General features: G+C 43.7%; 1 protein-coding gene across 2 annotated transcripts in view; it reads right to left on the bottom strand.

Moving 5' to 3' along the window:
* Positions 1–14,599, bottom strand: part of LOC138855026 (uncharacterized) — a 139,491-nt gene that overhangs the window by 71,296 nt on the left and 53,596 nt on the right. The window contains exon 2 of one of the 2 annotated variants that reach the window (XR_011394197.1): positions 9,279–12,582. The exons of the other annotated variant lie outside the window; for it this stretch is intronic. The gene's annotated coding sequence lies outside the window, so the exon portion shown is untranslated. Of the gene's footprint in view, positions 1–9,278; positions 12,583–14,599 lie in introns of those variants that run through there. 2 annotated transcript variants of the gene reach the window in all.

The raw sequence follows: 14,599 nt of genomic DNA, 5'->3' as shown, positions 1-14,599 counted from the left end.
CACTCAGCTGAGACTGGAGTATGGCAAAATAGACCTTATGAGCGGCTACTTGAGGGATCATTTACGCTGAAAATGACGTTGAGGCAGCCAATTCCATCATACGTTCTTCCGGAGGTGTTCCAGACCCAGGTCTACTTGTACTACTCAGGGCAGCGGAAGACTTGCAGATTATGTGGATCTTTTGAAGATATCGCAGCCCAATGCTATAAAAAAAATTGGACGGAGGGAACAGGTGATCTTACATCAGAGGAATGGTATGGGGACATTGGAGGAAGGAGTAAGGCCAAACAAGAATCCTTGCTGTTGGAGTGAAGAAGTGGATAAGGCTGAGGTGGCTATGGAGGAAGGTGTAACACTAACGGTTGATAAGGGAAAGACGACATCGACGTCGAGAGTGAGTGATGAGGAGGGTACGGGCCAACAGGATGGCTTGCTGGAGGCAGTACTAAGCTCCCTTTTGCATGACGTTGAGAAGGGACAGGAGGATGAAGGATGCAACCTCATGCAGGCGACAGTGCAATAAGATCTGGAGCTTAGGAATACTATGTGCACTAATGTTAATGCGCACAACGTAGTGGCAGAAGTCCATAGGGCGGAAAAGACAGGTGAAGAGGTGTGTGGGGAGGGAAGTTCTCTTAAGAGAACTGCAGGAACGTCGGAGATGGACGATGTTCTTACTCCAGGACAAAGAACAGGAGTAAAATCTTGCAGAAAGGAAGTATGTCATAAGGGGAAAGAGGGGAGGGGTAATGAAGGATTTAATGGTTGTAGGGATAACGGAGGGATAGGGGGGGGTGAATAAGCATGTTGTTAAAAAAGATGCAATACTGCTATAGGAGGGTATGTGCCAAGAAGAAAATGTAAACCACCACTTTTAAAATAATTCACGATAGTAACTGTAAATGTAAATGGATTGAGGAATGAAGCGAAACGGGTATGGATGGAATGGTTCTCGAGGAGATATAATGTGGATGTATGCGTTATACAAGAACATAATTATAAGATAGACTGTGCTTTGGCATTAAAGGGTTATAAATTGTATGTAAGTGGGTCTGTTAGGTTAAAAGGGGGAGTGGCAGTGGCTGTGAAGGAAAATAGTCCCTTACGTATTATAAAGTGGGAAGAAGGGGGGGGGAGGGTAGTGAGGGTGGATGGTGAGTGGGGAGCATCTCGAGTATGTTTCATTGGGGTTTATATGCCAGCAGAGAATATAATCAAAGTAAAAGAGGAATTTTTGAGAGACGTTTTGGTGTATGTTTTAAGGGGTGTACCTCTAGTCACTGTAATTGGGGAGGACTGGATCTATGTTATAAGGGGGGGGGACGTGGAGCCAAGGGGGGCGGGTTGTGTGTTAGGGTCGTTACGCAACGTTTTACAGGATGCAGAGGTGAGGGACGTGGAGGGGAGTGGGGCTTGGAGAGTGGATTTCACTTTTGTTAGGAGAGATTATTCAGCGAGGTTAGATAGGATTGATATAACTGGGGCAGTCAGTGTAGGAGGGGTAAAAACAATGGATATAGGGTTTTCAGATCATAGGGCAGTCTTGGAAGATCTGGATTGAGAGGGTGTGGTAAAAGTATATTCAAGTTTCTTGAAGTTAAATGCGAGGTTGGTGAGGAGTGAGGTGGTGAATGCAGAGTTTAGAGACTGGTGGAGACAATTGTGGAGGGCAAGGGATAGGGTAGGGAGTATTTTGGATTGGTGGGAAAATAGGGCTAAACCTGGTATCGTGGGTTTTTATAAATATAAAGGAAGGGAGGAGGCGAGGTGGAGGTATGGTTCATGGAATTATTTGGAAAGCAGCTCAATGAGTGTTATGCGGGTGAGGAGGGGATGTCTTTTGAAGAAATATCAGGGCTAAGAGAGAGATTAAGGGAAATACATAATGAAAGATTTGATGAAATAAGGGTAAGGGCAGGTATGGATGCCGTACTAGTGGGAGATGAGCCGTCGGGTAGAGTGTTAAGAAGTTTTCGAATTAGACAACAGGAGTCCACTATAGTACTTTTAGGTTAGTGACGATTTGGAAGGTTATACTAAGGGGCAAATGCTGGTAACAAGTGAGGGGATAAGTAATTATGCGGATTATTGGTTTAAAAGGAAATGGGAAAAGGGTAATGTGGGAATAGTTAATAAAGAAAGCACCAGGTATCGATGGGCTTTCCAATGATTTTTATAGAGTGCATTGGGAAACCATAAATGATTGTTTGGTTCAGGTATTGAATAGTATGCTGAAGGAAGGGAAATTGGGAATATCACAAAGGACGGGCGTGGTCGTGCTTGTAAAGAAAAAGATGGAGGGGAGAACATTGAGCACGTACAGGGCCATATCTCTAATAAGTACAGATATTATAAGATTTTTGCGAAGATTCTAGGGAACAGGATGAAGAGGGTGATGGGTGGTATTTTGCACAAGGGTCAGTTGGGGTTTCCGGGTGGTAGTATGAGGGATGCACATAGTCGAATTAGGGAATTTTTGAAGGGTTGTAAGGGGGTAGAATTTTGAGCATTGATTGAGAGAATGCTTATGACTGTGTGAATAGGGAGTACATGGTTGACATTTTAAGGCTTATGGGTTTTGGGGAGGGAATAGTAAAATGGGTGAAGACCTTGTATGCAGAAGCCATGGTTCAGGTGCAAATTAATTGTAGGTTGGGTAGCATGTTGAAAATGGAGAAAGGTTTGAGACAGGGGTGTCCTATGTCTCAAATTCTGTTTGCATGTATGCAACCCCCGTTTTATGGAATGGTTGAGGAAGCAACAACATTACAGGGGGAGGGGACGGGGTTTAGAGAGGTAGTTGGTTATATAGATGACACAACAATACTGATCAATGATGTCGAAGGTTTGCAAAAGGTGGAGAGAGTAATGAGTTTTTTTGGGGAGGCATCAGGCATGCGTGTCAACAGAGCTAAATCGAAATTATTAGAGATAGGAGATTGGGTGGGATGTGACTGAACAGCTGAAAATTTGTAGGATTATCTATATGGCAGATAAGCAAGAGGCTAGATGGAGGAATTCGGAATTGGTGGGAGAGAAAGTTGTACAACGGATTAGGAACCTAAGAGAGAAGGATGTTATTCTAATGCAAAGGGCAATAATAGTAAATTCATTGGTTTATAGTAAAGTGTGGAACGTGGCAGTGGTGTATCCTTTACGGGAACAGGAGATAAAGGAGATACAAAGAAGGGTGCTTCGTTATATATGGGGTTTTGGATGGGCATGGCTAAGTAAAGAGGTGGTTATGACAAATGTGCACAGAGGGGGAGTAGGGCTTTTGATGCTAGGGCCGAGGGTAAAGGCCATGTACGTTAAACAGAGGTACATAAGGGAGGGGGGTAAAAGGAGTGAGGGTCGGGAGGGTGATGGGGGATGTACGACGATGGTGGGGAGGAAAAGACTTAATGGAATATGAGAATATGCAAAGGGTTATGTTAATAATAGGTGAGGTAAAAAAGCTCAAGGTGGGAAGGTTGGTAGAGATGAGTAGGAAACCAGAAGTCATGCAAGGGGTGGCGGTATACCCTTTGTATGATTGGGGTACGATTTAGCACGATTTCCTGAAGCTTAGATTAATGCCGAGGGTAAGGGAGTTAGTTTATACTTTTGTAATGGGAATTTTAGAGTCAAAGCAGGCTTTGTGTGTGATGGGTTTGGTAAGAGAAGCGAAATGCAAACATTTTGAGGAATCGGAAACAGCCTTTCATGCCGTATATTTCTGTAGGGAGTTGGGGCAGGTACAGTTGTGGCTGGCTAGAGTCTTCAAGTTAATGTGTGGGGGCAATGTAGAGCTCCTGCATGCCCTAACTTTAGAGGTAAGGGGGGTGTCTGAGGTTGTAAAGAGAGCCATTCTGTACATTGTGACAGATTTCTTGTTTTATTCCTGGAGATTGAAGGAAAAAGGTGGGGGGATTAGGGTAAGGGCAATTGCAGCAGGAATTTATTGCACAGTCTGTAGAAATAAAATCATTTATGGTAAAAGGTGGGTAACTGCGTTCCAGAAGGCTTATAGAAATATAAAGGTAAAGGAACTCAGTAACTTGGCTACTTAAGTACTAAGAGACCACTTTCCTTTCTATAGCGCGAATATGACCATACTGAAAGATATGTAAATGTGGTAGGATTGTCATGAGAGTTGTTTGGTAGGGGATGGCATGTCAGATGTGGTGTAATTTGGGAGAGTTTTCTTGTGTGTTAAATGTTTTAGTTTAGCCATATGTTGAAAAACAACAGGTCATTGCTGATCATAGATTTAATAAAGTAAATGATCTTTGTAAGTGAGACAACTACAAAAGGGAACAATCAAAGCATTGATAACATTTTGGTATAAAGAATACAGGGTAATCCTGTTTTTCTAAAATTTATTCAATTGTCTTGCTTTTTTCCTAATAAAGGATTAAAATATAAGGTTGTAAAAGTCTTATCTATTGTTGCGTTAAAGTGTGTGTATGAGTCGGTGTGGGTATGTATGATCGAGAATATACACAAATGTACGTATATGTATGTATATGTATAGGGATGTATGTTACTAAGTTTTTTAAAGGCTGCCCCTTTTCAAGGGGGGCTCCTTGGCGTGATGAAGAGGCTCTTGGTCTGAGGAATTAGATCTGTCAGTCTCCTACCTCAGACTGAATCTAATTCCCCCCCAATTCCCCCTTCCCTATCCGATCCTCCCCTTTTTCCTTTCCTCGTCCTCCCCACCCCTCCCTTTTGCCCTTCCTCTTTTTGGCCTTTTAAGATTTTTTCCCACAGGCACACTAGTTCATAGGTAGGGGGAAGGGTACCGGGGTCCATCCGATTCCGTTGAGGTTCTTGGCAGTGGCATAGTTTGGCGTGGGATCTGAATTGCCTGGGGATGTCCCGATCCCTCTCTGGTATCTCGGAGGGTGGATTTAGGTGTCTTTCGGGCAATGGGTGTATCTCTGGAAGACACCTTTCGGATTCCGGGGGTGGTGGCCGATGGAGGTATGCTTTGTAGTGGATATCCGGTGGCCATCTCTTTTGTCCACCGAGGTAGCTCGGCAGATGTGAGGTTGCTATCCCAGATTGCTGGTTTACTGGCATGAAGGGTAGGGTATGGCATGGGTTCCATGCTGCATCTGCGCTACTTGCGGTACTGAGGCCCTCTTGGGCACAGAGGGTGATTTCTGGCCCTTTCATTCCTCTTAGGAACTATCTATCCCCGGTCCCCCCTTTTTTTATTCTGTTTTTTTTTCTTTTCTTTTCTTTCTTTTTTTCTTAAAAACAAAAAGAAAGAAGTAAGCTAATCATGGAGTACCTGATCCATGACCCCGCTACCCTCGGGCCCCTTATTGTTACCACACCCTGTTCTGACCTCGCCTCGTCTTTTGGCCACTCTTTGGACACTCCTAAGGCCCTTGTACCTCTTGCTGGTGCTGTTTCCTCACCGGCTTCAGGTACCGGGGCTTCCACTGACTCCTTCGATTTGTCTGACCTCTGCTCTCCTTTGACTATGCTTCTGGCCTCTCCCTCTATGGTGCGACGATTTTTGAATCGCCAGCCCGTCTCACGTCGGACCGACTCTGGTCCCACTTCTAAACGCCAATGACAATCACCTGACGATGTTACTTTGTTACCTTCCCATTCTACTCAGAAAAGACCAACACGTCATTCACTCCCTCTCCACACTCAGTTTCGAACCCCGCAATGGACTAAATTCTTTACTTTATGACCGACTTCTTCTACTGCCTATCTTTCTGACCATAGTATTGGCAAAGCGCTCATAGACCACATTGGTAGATATATTTCCTTTCATGCTCTTGAGAGTGATGTGTGCATCATCACAGTCCAGAATTCTACCCAAGCTCATGATCTTTCTATTCTTTCATATATCGATACTATTCCTATCACTATCGAAAAACTTCATTCCATCAATTCTTGTAGTGGTACTGTTATTCTGCCCCGTACTATAGTCCAACAGAATTTCCAGACATGTGGCAATGACATTCTCGAACAGCTGGAACTCCAGAATCTCGCAATTCTCAAGGTAGACACTTATGTTCTTCCCGCCAGCAGGTGATGACGATACCTTTGCAATGTGGCTCGTTTAACTTTTGACAACCGTGAACTCCCATCCTCTGTTTATGTAGCAGGACATCGGTTACAAGTTCGGAAGATGGTCCCTACACCGCAACAGTGTAGGAATTGCTGGCGATTTGGCCACCCAGCAAAATATTGCAGATCTATAGCCAAATGCCCAGTCTGTGGTGCCAATTACCATTCTACTGCATCTTGCAGTCAACCTCCCTCTTGCCTTAATTGTCATGAGGATCACCCTTCGCACTCTCGCTGTTGCCAGGTCTACTTAAATGAGCGGGAAATTCGTTGCCTCAAAGAGACAGAAGGTCTCCCTTATGCTATGGCATTTTCTCATCTTCGCCTCCAAGGGAGACTACCCTGTGTTTCTTATTCTCGTGTTTCAAAACGTCCCCTCACTTCTGGGGTCCCATCTTCTGCAGCCTCCTCTGCGGTTGCCAGTCCCATAGTCACTCCTGTATCTAATTCTTTTGCTGTCTTGGGCTCAGATGTCTCTACTTCAACACCTCAGTCTATCCTCACTTCTTCGTGTTCTCCCTCAAAAACCCCAGTACGACACCTCCTACCAATCGTCCCTCTACTTCTATGAGGTCCAACAAATCTCCTTTAACCCCTCCTTCCCTTCATCCACCTCCACATTTTACCTTCCCGGTCTCTGTACCTAGGTCTTCCCCGTTCATTGGCTCCGTTACAAGTGTGGAGGTTCATCCACCCCCTCGTACTGTGTCTTCCTCCCCTGTCCCCTCCGAAGTTTCTTCCTCTTCTGCCACCTGGGTTTCTGCCTCTTCTGTCCCCTCCCACACTTCTCCAGTTCCCTCCACCCTTTTGCCCCCCCCTACTTTGGTACAGTCCATTATAGCTCCGATCTTTACTCCAACTCGTCCTCCTTCCGTCTCCAAAATTGTCCCCCATACGACGTCTCTGAACTCCAAAAAACTTGAAGCAATCTCTGAATATATTGCAGAGACCAAACCATCAATGGACACTGTTCCACCCTCTGTTCCTTCTCTTTCCTCTTCTATATCTGTGCAACACCATTCTTCACAACACACTGTTCCTTCGCTACTTGAACGTTTTCGTTTGCCACCGCATGTGGACTTTTCTAGCCCTTCTAGTCTGTAGGTACCCTTACCTGCAGATTTCAGGTATCTTTATCGTTGCCAATCATGACCTATTTACAGTAGAATATTCGCGGCCTCAGGGGTAATCAGGGTGAGCTTCAGATGTTGCTCTCCCAGTTTTTCCCTGTTGGTATTCGCTTACAGGAACCAAAATTACACTCTGCCATTATCTATCCTATCTCAGGCTATAATTTATTGTATTCTTCAGATCCTTTTCCTGATGGGACCTTTAATGAAAGTGCTCTTCTTCTACGCACTGATATTCCATACCATCAGGTATTTCTTTGTACATCGCTGCATTACACAGCAGCCCGTATCAACTTACATAGGTGGTATACACTCTGTTCTTTGTAACTCTCTCCTTCTCGGGCATTATCTATCCCGGATATTGCCTTTCTTGTTTCGTCATTACCGCCACCACTTCTGTTATTTGGAGATTTTAATGCCCATCATTTCCTCTGCTGTGTCTCACTGTGATTCCCGTGGCATTCAGTTAGAGGCTTTTCTTGCTACCCACCCCTTCCATGTTTTAAATATAGGTACTCACACCCATTTTGATCCTCATACTCATACTCTCTCATGCATCCATCTCTCAGTGTGCTCTTCCTCTGCTGCATTAGACTTCACCTGGTCTGTTCTCCAAGATTTCCAAGACAGTGATCATTTCCCAATCATTCTTGCTTCCTCTTCATATTCACCACTTATTCGTAACCCACGCTGGCAATTTGATCAGGTAAATTGGAACCTTTACTAACAACTAACTGCTTTTAGTGAGGTTCCTTCTTCAACCTCCATTGATGAGCTTTTAAGATAAGATAAGATAAGATAAGATTTCGTTCGGATTTTTAACCCCGGAGGGTTAGCCACCCATGATAACCCAAGAAAGTCAGTGTGTCATCGAGGACTGTCTAACTTATTTCCATTGGGGTCCTTAATCTTGTCCCCCAGGATGCGACCCACACCAGTCGACTAACACCCAGGTACCTATTTGCTGCTAGGTGAACAGGACAACAGGTGTAAGGAAACGTGTCGAATGTTTCCACCCGCCGGGAATCGAACCCGGGCCCTCCGTGTGTGAAGCGGGAGCTTTAGCCACCAGGCCACCATCCTCCGTTTTAACTGCAGCTTCTCATTCTATACCCCAAACTTTGGGCAGGCATTCTCAGAAATGCATACCTTGGTGGTCTCCTGCTTGTGCTCGTGCAGTACGTTTGAAACGCGCTGCGTGGGCCAGGTACCGGTACAATAAAACCACGGAGAGACTTCTTGATTTTAAGCAGAAGTGTGCGATTACCCGCCATGTCATCCGAGACGCTAAATGCACTTGCTGGCGAGATTATGTCTCCACCATCACCTCTCCTTCCTCTATTAGTGCAGTCTGGAAAAAAGTATGAAAACTGAGTGGTAAATATTCTCCTGACCCGGCTCCTGTTCTGCGGGTTGCCGGTGTTGATATAACAAACCCACTAGATGTTGCCAATGAAATTGGCAATCATCTGGTCCGTATTTCTCAGGGGCTTCATCTATGCCCCTCGTTTCTTTCCTCAAAGTCTGCCAGAGAGATAGCACCCTTGGACTTTTCTTCTCTCAGAGTAGAACAGTATAATGTGCCTTTTACACTTCAGGAACTGGAGCCAACACTCTCAGCTTACCGATCATCGGCAGCTGGGCCCGACGACATTCATATTCGTATGCTACAACATTTACATCAGTCAGCCCTTGTAGTTTTATTATGCCTTTTTAATCTTATTTGGTCACAAGGAGTTCTTCCACAGATGTGGAAATCTGCCATTGTTCTCCCTTTCCACAAACACTGTGTACTACGGGACATGAAGCCTCCCACTATCGTCCCATTGCTCTTACCAGTGCAGTTTGCAAAGTGATGGAACGCCTGGTAAATAGATGTTTAATGTGGTATTTAGAGACACACAACAGTCTCTCCACTAGTCAATTTGGCTTTTGTAAGGGCCGTTCTACAATAGATCCTTTATTACACTTGGATACGTATCTTCGTAATGCCTTTGCGAATAACCATTCAGTTATTGCCATATTTTTTGACCTTGAGAAGGCATATGACACTACGTGGAGGTATAATATTTTGGCCCAAGCCCACTCCTTAGGCCTCCGAGGCAATCTTCCATCCTTCCTTAAGAACTTTTTAACTGATAGACATTTCCGTTTTCGGGTTAATTATGTGCTCTCCCCGGACTTTATCCAAGCTGAAGGTGTCCCCCAGGGACGTGTTCTGAGCACAACACTTTTTCTCCTTGCTATAAATGATTTGGCCTCTAGTCTTCCATCCAATATTTGGTCATCACTCTATGTTGATGACTTCGCTATTGCCTGTGCAGGACCTGACTGTCACCTCATTACAGTTTCTCTCCAGCATGCGGGCGACCGTGTTTCCAATTGGACCACCACACATGCATTTAAATTTTCCAGTACCAAGACTCACCAAATTACTTTCACTAGATGCTCTGTCATCTCCGATCATCCTTTGTACCACTATGGTACCCGTATCCCTGAACGTGATACAATCAGTTTTCTAGGCCTCCTCTTTGACTGTAGATTATCCTGGAAACCTCACAATACATCTCTGAAGACAATTTCTCACAGCCGGCTGAACCTTCTTAAAACCCTTGCTCATCTTTCATGGGGAGCTGATCGTCGAGCTCTCCTTCACCTACATTTCATTATCATTTTATCAAAACTTAACAATGGTGACCAGATCTATTCAGCTGCCTCTCCTGTTACTCTATCTAGCCTCAACCCTATTCATCATCAAGGATTACGTTTATGCCTTGGTGCTTTTCGCTCTTCCCCTGTTGAGAGCCTCTATGCAGAAGCAAACGTTCCATCCTTATCCGATCGCCGTGATGCCCATTGCCTTCGCTCATGATCTCCGCAGTCCTTCCATTTATAGAATGGTCACCGATATTCGTAGACATTATTTGTTCGCCAACCCTGTTTGCTCCATCCCTTCTCTCATTGCCTACATTCGCTCTTGTCTTCTCTTCAATTTCCACCTTTCTATGTTCATGTAGCATCTCACTTTCCCCTACCCTCCTTGGAAGTTCCAGCTGTTCAAATCAGTTCTATCTCACTCCCTTGCTCAAAAGCCCAACTGTCTACGGTAGCTTCCCGCTCTGTTTTTCTTGACCACTTCCACTCTCATTCTCATGCCATTACAGTGTACACAGATGGCTCTAAGTCTTCTGACTGTGCATGATTCGCTGCAGTGTTTCCGGACAGCGTCGTACGAGGGCATTTACTATTTTCGGCTAGCATATTTACTGCTGAATTGTTTGCACTTCTTGCAGCACTTATCCGTGTTGCATCTATGCCTGAGTCATCATCTGTGGTTGTCTCAGACTCCCTTAGTGCTTTACAGGCTATACAGAAATTTGATACACCTCACCCCTTAGTCCTCGGTATCCAACTTTGGCTACGCCACATCTTTACCAAGAACAAAGATATTGTTTTTTGTTGGGTTCCTGGTCATGTTGACGTACAGGGCAATGAACAGGCAGACACTGCTGCACGATCAGCAGTACATGACCTACCAGTTTCATATAGAGGTGTTCCATTGACGGACTATTTTGCTGCAATAGGTACCCACCTTCACACCCGTTGGCAACAACGTTGGTCTACTCTACTCGGTAACAAACTTCAATCTATTAAACCGAGTATAGGTTACTGGCCGTCTACTTGTCACCAATGCCGAGGTTGGGAGACTACTCCCGTCTCCTCATTGGCCATACTTGTCTTACTCATGGATATCTCATAGAGAGGTGCCCTGCTCCTCTCTGTGAGAATTGTCAGGTTCCATTTTCTGTCAGCCACATTCTGTTAGATAGCCCACTTTATCAACGAGCATGCAGAATTTACCTCCAACGTCAATTCGCTTCGCTGCTCTCTCTTTACCTTTCCTTCTCGCTGATGGACCCACATTTCATCTGGGCTCTCTCCTTGACTTTTTGACAACAACTGACTTACTACACAAACTCTGATGATACCTTCAGCCCTTTCTTCCTCGATCTCTGTGAAGGTTTACTCAGCCCTCCTGGCTCCTCCTGGCTCCTCCTGGCTCCTCCTGGCTCCTCCTGGCTCCTCCTGGCTCCTCCTGGCTCCTCCTCAGGAAAATTAATGAATAGAAAAAGAAATAATAATTCACAAAGATAAACACTTTATTATTTATTATTTATTAATGAAGTAATGTCTTCACCCTCTGTGAAGGGAGGTAAATTAGGTGTTGGAATATGTGTACTAGCTGCATGATGTTCAATTACTCCTTCCTCTAATTGTTGTTGTGCAAAAGTTAACTTTTTATTCTCTAATTCAAGGCGAGATTTTTTGAGCTCGCCATCTTTTTGTCTCTCTCACAGTTCATTTTCTCTAGCTTTTTCCTCAACTTCTCTATCTTTTGCTCTTTCCTCAAGTTCTCTTAACCTAACTTGTTCCTTATGTACTTTAGCTCTCTCCTCACGATCAAGTCTATCACGCTCTCTTTCTCTTTCTAACTGTCTATCTTGGTTTTCTCTTTCAATTTGATCTCTCTCCTTTTTCTCCTCTCTTTCGATTCTCTCTCTCTCCTTTTTCTCCTCTCTCTTTCTAACTGTCTTTCTTGACTTTCTCTCTCAATTCGATCTCTCTCCTTTTTCTCCTCTCTCTCAAGGTACTCTCTCTCTTTTCTTCCTCTTTCCTGGATCTTAGCACTAATGAAAGCTTCTAAATTCTTCCCCGTTATTCCTAACTTACTCCCAGTATTCATCCAAAACCGGTATTCCTTCATACTTGCAAGAATAACTTAAACTACCAGGGAAAAATGAAAATGCAGGGTTCAATTCCTGCTCTGCTCAAACTGCAAATAAATCGGAGGGTTCGATCGCTGCTTCGATTAAACAGTATGTGTGAATGAAAATGGAGGGTTCTATGCCAGCTCCAAGCAAACAATAAGTAGAATGGGATCCCTTGACCATGCAATCTTCTCACCAACAAATCAAGAGTGTCCTACTACAGTTCCCTTGATATAATAAGAGCTCAATGAAACAACTTGTAACTGGAAAATCTCGGGACCCTAGAGTCTATTCCTCCAAATCGTTTCAAGCTCAAAAATATAGGTGACAGAATTAACTAGTATATCCTGCCTGACTTGACTTACAATAAATTGAGACTATAACAATCACTAAATCTTTCAAATACCTGTTCTGTAGTCCTACCATAGAGAATGATTACTCACGGCTGGTGGTAACCATTTGTGGTATGCGGCATTGAAGTTTCAATGATAGATTCGAGATGGAGTCGAATCTTTATTCAGTCGAGTTGATCCTGGCAAGGTCGCCACTTGTGAAGGCTTACTCAACCCTGTTTCAACTTCTGACAGTATTACCAAGGCTGGCTCCTCCTAAGGAAAATTAATGAATAGAAAAAGAAATAATAATTCACAAAGATAAACACTTTATTATTTATTAATGCAAAGATAAAACATTGAAATATGAAGGTGTATCCTACTTGAAAGAAAAATGAAAAATTAAATGGAAAAATGACATTTGAATTCAACGCTAATATATACAGTTATATTGGGGTGTCGGGTGGAGGTTGGCACCATCTTGTATAAATTGTTGCCGTTACTGATGATGTGGGGGGGGGGGTCAAAGGTGTTGGTGACAACCCAACGACTAGTTCTTCACAGAGTCTATTGCTTTAAATAGTCAGTCCAGATGACAGGAACTCAGGTTCTTTACCACTGCAAAGATGATGGGAAGTGCTCTGTGCAAGTAATCCGGTAGGTAGATTATGAATGACGTCTCATGGGCTGTTTGAGTCCGTCTCCTTCAACACTTCTCGTTGGTTGGCAGGTGACCCGATCTGTCATTCCAAGCTGGAAAGAGAGACAGGTTACCCACTGCTTAAGAAATCACTTTCAATGATAAGTGTAAGATACTTAAAAATAGGTGGTGAGTATCGAAAACTCTCATGTGGAGCTTAAAACTGAAAGGACACAGTATATTATTGGTCAAAAGAGAAGCTTTCAACCAATATCCACTAGAATAGAAGCAGAGGCTTTTACTTACAGTTGTCCTGGGAGCTGTGAGTCGAGTGATTACTGTTTGGCCGGAGCCCCACACGTCACCTTTTGGGGTGGGGAGAAAAGAGGGTGGGAGGGGATAGCATGAGCTAGACTGACCCTACCTGAACAAGCAGCAGGCAATCAAACTATCGTCACCATACACTCGCTCGCTACTCCTATCTGTTGAACTTTTCCCTCATACTCCCCCATACCAAGACTTATAGTCAAGGAGTATAAGAAGAATAGGCGAGGAAAAAGTTCTAATACTAAGAGTCGCGTAACGCAACAAATCTACTGACTGTCATGACTTAACCAGTCAGAGAAATAATTGGATGAACCATTGATGTACACAATATGAAACTTAAAAGCTTGGAGTGCCAGTGTCCACCTTAAGAGGCGACTGTTGGTTCCCTTAAAATTTCTAGGTATATCAAAGGTTTGTGATCCGTTTCTAAAATAAATTCTTTCCTCAGTAAATAAAATTTTAGTTTGGAGATACCCCACACAAGGGCCAAACATTCCTTTTCTATGGTGGAGTATCTCGTTTCTGCAGGAGGGAAGTTTTAGATTTAATAAATATACAGGAACTAGGAGTGTGTGTATTTTGTGCAGTAAGAACCTGACACCTATTGCAAGAACTATACTTCTTTGTAACCTGTAAGTACATGCTTGGCCAAAAATAAGTGTGCTTGAGTTTATGCCACGTCTTACGATAGGCCAAGTGTTTGATCACTGGCAAATCATGAGCCATTTGAAGAACAGTCTCTCGACATGGTTTAGGAGCAACAAGGAGGGAATAATCTACCACTGAAGAATGAGATTTAAATACATATTTATATAAGATACCATTAATATATTCAAACTTTTGAGATACATATCTCACGTGGATAACTTTGTTGTTAAAAGCTTGATTATGATATTCCCGAAGTGAAGGGCAATCGTGCTGTATATTTACAAAGTCATACTTGGATATAAAATCTGGGAAAATAAAAGGACTTACGGTGGGAGAAGAGGAGGTAGGAGAAGCCAGGGTTATGGTCTGAGCCCTAGTCAAGATATTGAGAGTGCCAGAGGCAATACCCTTACTTTCACAAGACGAGTGGACAGGTGATTCTGCTACCGCACTATCGAGAGCAGTATCATCTGTTTCCACCACCAAATGAACCGTACGAGACAATGCAGCTTCCAGTGCAGAATTGTTAAGGGGCTTATTTAACTTGCAAGGAAGAGGAGCTGGAAAACTTAAATCCACGGGTGGTGACGAAAGATCCGCCTCTGAAGGAAGAACGGCACCTTTAATGTTACCCACTATTATAGAACAAGTAATTGGAGCTAGTACCACATTAATCCA

This window comes from Cherax quadricarinatus, chromosome 78 (genome assembly GCF_038502225.1).
Source record: "Cherax quadricarinatus isolate ZL_2023a chromosome 78, ASM3850222v1, whole genome shotgun sequence".
NCBI lineage: Eukaryota > Metazoa > Arthropoda > Malacostraca > Decapoda > Parastacidae > Cherax > Cherax quadricarinatus.
Note: the sequence above shows the minus strand (reverse complement) of the source record. Positions and strands in the feature narration are given on the sequence as shown.